This window comes from Anticarsia gemmatalis, chromosome 28 (assembly GCF_050436995.1).
Source record: "Anticarsia gemmatalis isolate Benzon Research Colony breed Stoneville strain chromosome 28, ilAntGemm2 primary, whole genome shotgun sequence".
NCBI lineage: Eukaryota > Metazoa > Arthropoda > Insecta > Lepidoptera > Erebidae > Anticarsia > Anticarsia gemmatalis.
In genome coordinates, this window is record NC_134772.1 from 5,708,961 (window position 1) to 5,720,245 (window position 11,285).

Below are 11,285 nucleotides of genomic sequence, written 5' to 3' on the forward strand. Positions count from 1 at the left end.
TACTCTTTCACGAAAAAACTATTCGACAGATTTTAATTAAATTTGGTACACAGATAGGTTATAGCCTGGATTAACACATAGAACACTTTTTACCCCGGAAAATCTTTCCACCCAGAGGAAATCACAGGCCAAAGCTAGTAAACTATAGTACTGAAACAATTTTCAGTGAAAACGCAGACGAAGCCGCGAGCAAAAGTTAGTGTATTTTTGAACAAATTACGCGAATATTCTCATCAATACTTATGAGTCATTTTTCAAAAACTCTTATAAAAGAAATTATTATTTGAATTACATTTTAACCGAGTGTAACTAAGTAATTAATCATAATATAACATCACGGCGATGGCGTATGGATATTAGCAGAATACATTATACACACTTATTAATAAATGTGAAAGTTTGTGAAAATGTTTGTTACTCTTTTATGCAAAAACTACTGAATCGATTATGACAACATTTTGTAGAGAGTTAGTCTACAATCTGAGAAAACTTATTAAATACATTTGATCCCGAGAAATGTTGGAAGTAGTGAACAATAGTTAAAACACAATGACTTAAGACTAGAATATTTTTTAATACTTTATAGCCAAGAGGTAAATGAGACTGCTATGCAATTGTCATATGCTTAAAAACGAATTATTAATTATTCATAGAAGTAGATTATAAAAACTTATCAATTCAGTTAGTGAATTTACCGCAAGTTCCAAGAAAGAGAGATAATGAAAAGAGCTGACAATAAATTTTAGGACACACTCTTTTTGAATAATTTCCTTCCAGAACTGTTATTTCGAGAAAAGAGGATTTTTATCCCTTCAAGAACTGTGTAAAACAACTCTCAGGCAGGTTTTTCATCACGATGTTTTCCTTCACCGTTATAACAAGTGATCATTATTTCTAATACACACATTACTTGGAAAAATCATAGGGTAGGGTTTGAGCCCTCGACTATCATAAGTGAATGTTTTAAATTCCAGTTGTTTTATTATATAAACATACAATAATACACACGAACATGGGTAAAATAACGCCTTTTTCAATAAGGGTACGCAGAGACCAAATAACGTAATTAAGTACAATCCTTACAAACTTCCCTTGCCTCATTCACATACATACATGTTGTTATACATGCATATATTTATATAATTAAAATATAATTGCTTACACCTTTATAAAACAAGTAATTAATCATATATTAACTAAAATTGAGTCAAAAATATATCATTAATACACATCACGACCAACAAAGTTGGAGCGAAAATTTTTCAAGTTGTCTTTTATTATTTTTGTTATTTTTCGGCAAATCTAATTATATCAATGAATCGGAAACTGCTGGTGATTGATGAGCAAGGCCGAGTGCACACGGGGCACAAAGTTAGGCTTATTTTCACACTGTTTTACATACACCATACTATTGCGTCGATTCCCACACAGAACAAATTTGTGCAATACACACAAGTAATTGTTTTCGGGTCTGGTTGTACTTTGTGTCCGTTTTTTTGTATGTTTGTTAAAGTCCCCGCGACACGAGAGCAGTTCTTACTGCGAGTGTTGTCTTTTAAAAGAAAGAAAGAACCTCCTCCTAACAATATCAGTCTGACAACAGAGTCAATGTAACCTGGACCAAAAGGCTTCCAGTCTCATCAGCTGCAGTTGAGTATCAGTACTTTACATGAAGCGACTGCCTATCTCACCTCCACAACACAGTTACCTGGGTTATAACATTATACTAAGTAAGACTGCTTGTCAAACTTTCAAGCTTCTGACTACTGTTAGCGACTGTCAGAGATCTTCGAAAATGTCAGCCGAGACCCACAATTTAACGTGCCTTCTGAAACACGGAGGAACTCCATACATAAGATGGCCAGCCATCTGCAGAAAATCTCGGTTAGCGTAGTTTAACCCTAGAGATTGATCTCTGCTGTTGTTACTTAGCCATGAGACCGTTGCCCAGCAGTGGGACAGTCAACTTTTTTGTTAAAGACAACTCCCGCACTAGGAATTGCTCTTGTGTCGCGGGGACAAAATATAAACATACAAACAACGAACACAAAGGACCAACAACTAGATACAAAACAATTATTTGTGAATCGCACTAATAATTATTTCGTATGGGAATCGAACCCACGACCTCTCGACGCAATGATAGCGGCGTGGCGACCTAAACCACTGCGCCACGGAGACAGTGAAAATAGACAGTGAAAGACACGCAATAACTATTTGTGGATCAGATAATAATTATTGTTCCGGGTGGTAATCGAACCCACGACCTCCAGACGCAGTGGTAGCGGCCTAAACCACTGCTCCACGGAGGCAGCCAGAATATTTTGAAAATGATATTCATATAACCACAGCTTTACATTGCCCAGGTGCGGGTTCGATCTCCGCGCGATGTTAATTTGACACGAGAGCGACGGTCCTGCGGTAATGAACCCGTGGTCTCGGGTTCGAAACGTAATTAGTCATCACGGTCACATAGTATGAGGTATGGCAGATAACTTTCACATTGAGAAATTTTAATTAAAAAATTCAGTAATTTGTAAAAATAACGAATTATAAAAAGTGATTTGCAAAATAAATTATTTTATGTCATGCATGAATCTCAACTTTTAAATTCTCGCGTTGCATGTTTAATGTATAATAGAATACGGGGATTAACAGTCTGCCTGGGACCACGGCGAGTGCAACCTGCGCCGAAACGTTAGGCATTTTAAGGTAAAATGCGTGTTCGCGTTGATTCCCGTATTCTATTATACATTATGCATGAATCTCAATCAAAATTGCATGTGTATTGGATGAGCCGACAAACACAATTACTTTTGCTTTTATAATTGTTATTAATTAGATAAATAGACAGTCGCTCCATGTAAAATACTAATATTCAGCAGCATCCAGTGAGACCGGAAGCCGACTCCAACATAGTTGGAAGAAAGGCTAGACTCAAAAAATAAATACGAAAGATTGTCTGTTTCACTTTCGCGGCTAGACGGCTGAGCCGATTTTGATGAAATTTTGCGTAGAGTTAGTTGAAAATTTACGATCAAATGTCGACTACTTTTTATTCCAAAGTCGACCCCTAAGTGACCAAAATAGGGGATGAAATTGCGCAAACAGAAACGCACGGGTCACCTAGTATGTTATATTTACGAACGACTAAACTGCTAAGCCGATTCTGATGGAATTTAGCATAGAGATAGTTGAAGATCCAGATTAAACGACTTTTTTCGTTTTAATTACAAAACCTAAACGGTTTAAATAGGGGATGAAAATATACACACCTAATACAAGATACTAACGAATTTTTGAACAACATTTTCAAAAAGGGTTATTCATTTATAACCCTATTTACCAATAAACTAACAAGCATCATACCAAATGCTTGGACTACCAACATTCCTATCCCCTGTTTCACCGCACGGGACTCGAACCTTAATCATTTTACAAAAAAGAAACCCCGAGACCACGCTTGAGATTCTTATCATATCGCCTACGATGCTATAGATGTCGTTTATACAAAAAAATCGGTATTTTAAATCCGTCTGCCTTGTTTGTTTGTCCTTACCGACGTATCTCAAAAACTGCTGGACCCTTTTTTGTGGGATTTTTTCAAGAAATTAGTCTTGTGACATGATTTGACGTGTTTTAATCTAATTGTGATGTTTAAACTGGAAATTGTTATTGTACAAACATACAAATCAATCAATTTTAAAACTGCTAGGCCTTTTTTAATTATGTTGTTAAATACTGGCAATTAAGATTTTATGATATAACAAACAAATTTGAATTGTCTGTACAACCAGACAAATAAATAAATATTATTGGACAACTCACACAGTCATTTGATTCCAAACTAAGCAAATAACTGAAACATACTTATATACTTCTAAATACATACTTATATAGATACATTAACAACCAGGCTCAGAAAAGATACTCGTGCTAATCACACAAATATTTGTCCCGAGTGGGTTAGAACCCACGGCGCTACGGTTATTGCGGCAATGTGACCACGTTAACCACTGCGCCAAACGTGCAGTTAAAAGTCAGTTATCTTAATACACAATAGGGACCGATTTTTTACGTGCCCTCCAAAGCACGAAACCGTTTAAATAACGTTCTAACGGTAAACAAAACTATTGTTTTTAAACAAAAATAGTCATTTAATATTTTTAAACATAAAATAATATTGCTCTTTTAATTTTATTGCTGAAATACAAAAGGTTGGAAACGCACTAAACGGGAACCAAACTAAGACCGTTACAGTCGTAAACAGGTACTTTGTTTTTGCTATACCAGTGTGTTGCTGTTCTACAATTGTCTATAGTTTATGCTTCTCTTCATCCGCTTCCGTTGTCTATGGACGTATATAACAATCTATACTAATAGTATAAAGCTGAAGAGTTTGTTTTTTTGAACGCGCTAATTTCAGGAACTACTGGTCCGATTTGAAAAATTCTTTCAGTGTTAGATAGCCCATTTATCGAGAAAGGCTATTGTCTATGTATCACCACACTACGGCCATTAAGAGCGGAGTAGCAACGAAAAGTGTTACAAAAACGGGTAAAATTTTGACCTAATCTCTCTTATGTGACGCAAGCGAAGTTGCGCGGGTCAGCTAGTAAATAATATAAATTGCCTTATTTTGAAACTACATCGTGGTTTGTGACTTAAGACAGAATTTTCTTAAAAACTTTCATCCCCTACTTTATCCCCTGGGGGTAGAGTTGATCAAAAGCCTTTCTTAGCGGATGCCTACGTCATAAGCTGAAGACCTAGATTAACACATAGGCTACTTTTTATCCCGGAGTTCCCGAGGGATCGGGATTTACACAGGAAGAGTTTCCACGCGGACGAAGTCGCGGGCGGCCTCTAGTAGACAATATGTAGGCGTTTTTAAACCATAAATAATATTTGTTCTTTTTTAAAAAAGTGCCCAGTAAGCTATCACTTTGACGCGGGATAGATTATGAGTCTGTTACATAAAAAATAAGCCTATTCTTTGACAAAAGTTGTATCATAAACTGACCTGCCTTAATCTATGAAGAAAAAACGAAAGTAAAGAGTGAATGGAGAGTTTTTATACTGTTCCGTATATATTTTTATTGTTTTATTAGTGTTCAACCTAGTGTCAAAGTAGTTGGTACGTTTGTCGTGAACTGTTGTTATGTTAAACAACAAGCGTGACTTGTATCACGGAGACGCTCAGCTCAAACACTGCACCTACATCTATGTAATGTACAAGTTACTTAACTCACTGATCGTTTACCGACCGGTGCATTTTTAGCTTCCGAAATCGCTCACCCATCCAAATACATACATAACTTAACTTTTAAAACAACATTTTCTTTTCTTATTGACAACTCCCGCACCAAGAATTGCTCTTGTGTCGCGGGGACTTTTACACACATACAAACAACGGACACAAAGTACAACCAGACACAAAACAATTGTTGATCGCACAAATCTTTATTTTTTATTTTACTTCATTAGGGAAACAACACAAATATTTTTTCTGCATGGGAATCGAACCCACGACCTCTCAACACACTGGCGACCACCTTAACCACTGCGCCACAGAGGCAGTCTTTCACAAAAATATTCCTCTACATTCTTTGAGCTCGGTAAATTCCGGTACCCAAAAAAATACCTCGAACCGAAACTCCGGGCTCTTATAATAGATAACTATGTATTATGATAAACGATATGGGAAAAAAAGTGGATGCCTAGTGGACACTTCTAGTTAGGGACGTGTTATAGTGGTGAGCGGAGCGATAAGAGGTAGCGGGAGCGAGTTTATAGCGGTTAGTAAGACGGAACTTGTTTTGGGAGAATAATTATCATAACTTTTAAACTGTCGCGTTGCATGATTAGATAATGTATAATAAAATACGGGAATTAACGCGAACACGCATTTTACCTTAAAATAATTATGTTTAGTGAATGGTTCTTGCTTTTGATGAATAAATTGTGCAAATTGTAAATATTATTGTATTAACATTAAAAATCCTTAGTTTACCTGTTTCGTTCTAGATGTACGTCGTGTCTATGTTTTTATATTTAAAAAATAATTCGAATTCGAACTCGACATTAATTATATATTTCTTAATAATTTAATTATTAAAGTAAGATTGACATATTAATAATAGGTAGAAATAAACAAAAAAATCCACCATGCTCTTCGATTTGATTTCAAATCTAGCTAATTCTATTTGATATGTCTCCGATTTATATTAAAATATGCTCAATACTTCACAATGAATGGTATTATGCGAGGCTAAAGAACAGTGAAATGTGGATTTTTTTCTATATATCATCGAAAAAGTTATGTACGATGTTGACAGCAGCCATTTCTTTACTTACTTAAAGAGTTTCTCACTCTTTATATCATAAAATCGCTATAACATACTACCCGCTATACTTTTTCACTACGCTACAACATATAGCTCGCTATTCTCACACACTATGTGGTATGTATTAAACAGGGGCTCAATAAATCAGTAAGGATACAAAGCGCATGGGGCGAGCTTGTATAGACACCGGTTAAGGCATAGTAACTACCACTAGTTATTTGTTTAAATATTGGTAATATTTTTGACTTTTTCGGAATAAAATACATACATACATATAAGCTCGCCTTTTTCTTATATGGGTAAGTAAAGACTAAAGAAAAAAAAACTAACTGAATAAAATATCAATATAATTTTATTGTGTAATAGAAATAGAGTAAAGTACTTGGACGGATATACTAAATACGGATCTCAATCTTATCACTTCAATAACATTTTATAAATATATTATTTTTATATTGTCTTCTAGTTAGGAACTATCTGTGTACATCTTCTGTGATAATAATAAAACAATATATTAGATATTAAAGTATAGATTAATCTAAGTTTTAGAAATATGATACGCTTAATGCGTGCTTAATATTTGCATGACATCTTCATGACAAAATATGTGATACCAACTAATTTATATTGTAAACCACCTCTTGCCTACTTACCATATTTTCTGCAAATAAATATAATTTGAATTTGAATTTTTGACAAAAATAAAACTTTTGCAAATACAAAAACACTTTTTGAAGACCTTTTATCTTGGTAATTTATATACATACACAAAATCATGCCTTGTTCACATAGGGGTAGGCAGAGACCAGAGACCACCACTTGGTATGATTCTTACAAACTTCCCTTGCTTCATTCACATACATACATGTTGTCATACAGGACCGTCAGTTATAAGTAACTACACACTTTACCTTACTGCTTCTTTACATATTATTACATTTTTAACCAATTTTCAGGCTTTCTCTTACATACATCTTGTCATATATAAAATTACTATGATATTCTTAAACGTTTAATGTATATTACAAGCTGACTCGGCCAACGTTGTCTTGCCACATAATTTTTTGAAGAAATGTAGTGGGATATGAAAAAAAATGTTGGCCGATCCTCAGACCTACTCAATATGCTCACAAAATATCGACAAACGAACGAACAAACATTGTGACACGAGAATTTTATATACAAGATTTAGTAAAAAACATAAATTAAATAATCCTAGACAATGCCAGTATTCTCCTTAACTCCCATGTTAAGACATTCCATTGACAAGCGGTCCAGTGTGACACACTTAATGATTCAGTCAGTACGACCATGACGCTCACATGTTTACAAGATAAACATTTAGTTTTACACTAATATTGACTATTGTAACTGAAAAAACTATTGTAGTTTTACAATATTGCATGATTGATGAAACAGGTGCCATGCCGGTCACAAATTCAGTAGACTAACCGAAATATCGATTGCAAATCACTATAATACCTGAAAAAGCAATTAAATGTATTTATACACATATTATTGAATAAACATATAATAAAACAGTGAAAATCGCGCGTCTATACATTTAATAAATCTTACTGTTGGTTTTAAATAAAATATTCCTAGACAATGCCAGTATTCTCCTTAACGCCCATGTTAAGACATTCCATTGACAAGCGGTCCGGTGTGACACACTTAATGATTCAGTCAGTGCGACCATGACGCACATGTTTACAAGATAAACATTTAGTTTTACACTAATATTCACTATTATAACTGAAAACAACTATTGTAGTTTCACAATATTGCATGATTTTTTAGATATACATGCATTTTATACAGTGTTGATTACAAATTCAGGCGACGAAGCTCAATATTGGTTAAAAATAATTTTTGTCATTTATTTTTCAGTTTTCATTTTTCAAGTAGAGCAATTTTTTAACCCGTTTCTGACCCACTGAGGGGCAAGAGTCTCTTCCGAATGAGAGAGAGGTTAGGCCTTGAGTCCATCACGCTGGCCAAGTGCGAGTCAGGAATTTATGGGGACAGTCATGGGTTAACATTTCTAGATCTGTTTTCATAATGACATACTTTTATAAACATAAATAGGGCGCTAAAAGGTCTTTTCGTGTTCAAAATTTGCAAAAAATACAAAAAGTAAACATCTCTGCCCACCTCGCAATCACAAAAAGCGCAATAATACAACTTGTTTGCCAACAATAGATGCACTTTCACATTTTTTACACGACGCGGGAATCAAACCCGCACCGTTACTGGCGTAAACTAACGGAACAGTTTTTGCTGTATTTTGTAAAATAAGCTTTTTAGAATGAATGAAATAGGACAACTCACACACGGTCATCTGATTACAAACTAAGCAGAGCTTGTACTGTAACCAAATAACTGATAAACATACTTATATACTTGTAAATACATACTTATATAGATACATTAACAACCAGACTCAAAACAGATACTCGTGCTCATCACACTGATAGTTTATAACCTAAATTAACACATATATAAGACTAGCTGACCCGCGCAACTTCGTTTGCGTCACATAAGATAGAGTGGGTCAAAATTTTCCCCGTTTTTGTAACATTTTTTATTGCTACTCTGCTTCTATTGGCCGTAACGTGATGATATATAGCCTACAGCCTTCCTCGATAAATGGACTATCTAACACTGAAAGAATTTTTCAAATCGGACCAGTAGTTCCTAAGATTAGCGCGTTCAAATAAACAAACAAACAAACTCTTCAGCTTTATAATATTATAAGTATAGATTAGTATAGATTAACAACCAGGCTCAGAACAGATACTCGTGTTCATCACACTGATAGTTTGAAACCTAAATTAACACATATATAAGATACTTTTTACGACGAATTCACAGTCAAAATCTAGTGTATCTACATATTAAGTACCTACGTATTTAGAAGTACTCAGTTTAGTTTGAAATCAAATGACCGTGTGTGAGTTGTCCAATAATATTTATTTATTTATTCATAAGCCACACTGTGTGTACATTTAAGCCTTTTTTTCTCAAAAACCGCTGTGTTTTTTACTCATATATCTTGGTGTTCTAAAAGACTGTTGCACTTTATGATTGCAAAAAGAAATCTTGATTTTTAAAACAAATTCTTCAATGTATATGAATTTTATTGGAATTAAGACTTTATTGTGAAGGCAAAGAGTTGGATTTTCGTTGTATTTGAAGTGATAATTTTATGTTGTAAATATTGAATGTGTATTTGGGGAAAGATTTGTATGGATGTGGTTTTTATTAAATTAAATGTATAGAGCAGTGATAGCCGAGCGGTATAAGTTGGCACCTCCCACGCAAGTGGTTGCAGGTTTGATCCCGAGGCAACACACCAATGACTTTTCCAAGTTATGTGCGTATTAGAAATAATGATCACTTGTTCTAACGGTGAAGGAAAACATCGTGATGCAACCTTGCATGCCTGAGAGTTCTTTAGAACAGTTCTTGAAAGTATGTAAAGTCCCCACCCGCACTTGGCCAGCAATTAGTATTAAAAATAGGTACTCCATTACAACAATACAATTATTTTGCCCGACCTGGAAATCAAACATAATATAACTTTTTTTTAACCCTTTATTGTCCCACTGCTGGACAAGGGTCTCCTCCCAAATGCGAGAGGAGTTAGGCCTTGAGTCCACCACGCTGGCCAAATACGGGTTGGGGACTTTGCATGCCCCCAATAAATGTTTTAAACAAATTTTAGGCATGCATTCCCTAACCGAATGTAAAATCAAGTTAATTTAAACCTTCATTTCAATCGATTTAACCTAATATTCTAATATAAGCTGAATCACTAACACGATGTCGTTCACGGATCGTTACGTGTCCGTCCCGGCTGTCAAGCGCGACTTGTTATAAAACGCCGAGTCAGCGCACAAAGGCTATACAAAATAGTTTGTATAGAATTTCTGCTAAAAACACAACTTTTTGAGGTGAATCTGGCTTCCTTAGCCAGTTGCGCTCACCGGTCGGTAAACGATCTGTGGGTTAAGCAAACCTTGGCACGGTCATTACATAGATGGGTGACCGCATAGTGGTATTTTAACTGGGCCTATCCGTTCTTAGGAGGGCACGTATAAAATAGGTCCCGGTTGTTGTCAATTAAGGTAACAGTCGTTTAGCCATGACGAAGGCCTTCTGGGGCTTTAAAGGTTATATATTTTGCAAAAAAACATGTAGATTTTCGCCTAATTTTCATACATAAATGTTTTATATAAAGGAGTAAATCTTTCACTTAACTCAAAACCAAGCTCTTAAGTACTATTAAAATAATTCAACGAAAATTTCAATTACACTGCCTAATTCGGGAATTGAACACAAATCTTTGAGATCGACCACCACTTACATTTTTACCCACTACATCAATAAAAAACTAGATTTTTCCCTCTTTTTCCACACCCTATAATTACTAAACATACTATATCTAATTCCGTTGTACTACTAAGAACATAGCCATAGCCAGTTGCGCTCACCACTCGGTAAACGATCTGTGGGTTAAGCAACCCTTGGCGCGGTCAATCCATAGATGGGTGACCGCATAGTGGTATTTTAACTGGGCATATCCGTGCTTCGGAGGGCACGTAAAAAGTCGGTCCCGGTTGTTGTCTACTAACATAACGGTCGTTAAGCCACGTCAAAGGCCTTCGGGCTTGAACAACTTTGACACTAGGTTGACCACTAACCATACGATAAGATGACTAAACAAACTATATCTAATTCCGTTGTACTACTAAGAACAAATTTCTTCATTTTCTCATCAGCAGGGAATCGAATTAGCATACTATAGGAAGCTTCGTGTTATTTTTCTCTAGAAACAATGTTGATCCACGTCGCAGTATACCCTTGTATGGAGACGAGTGAACTAGTTTTTGTAGAAATTGTACAGGGGAGCATTTGATAAATTATTTGTAGGAG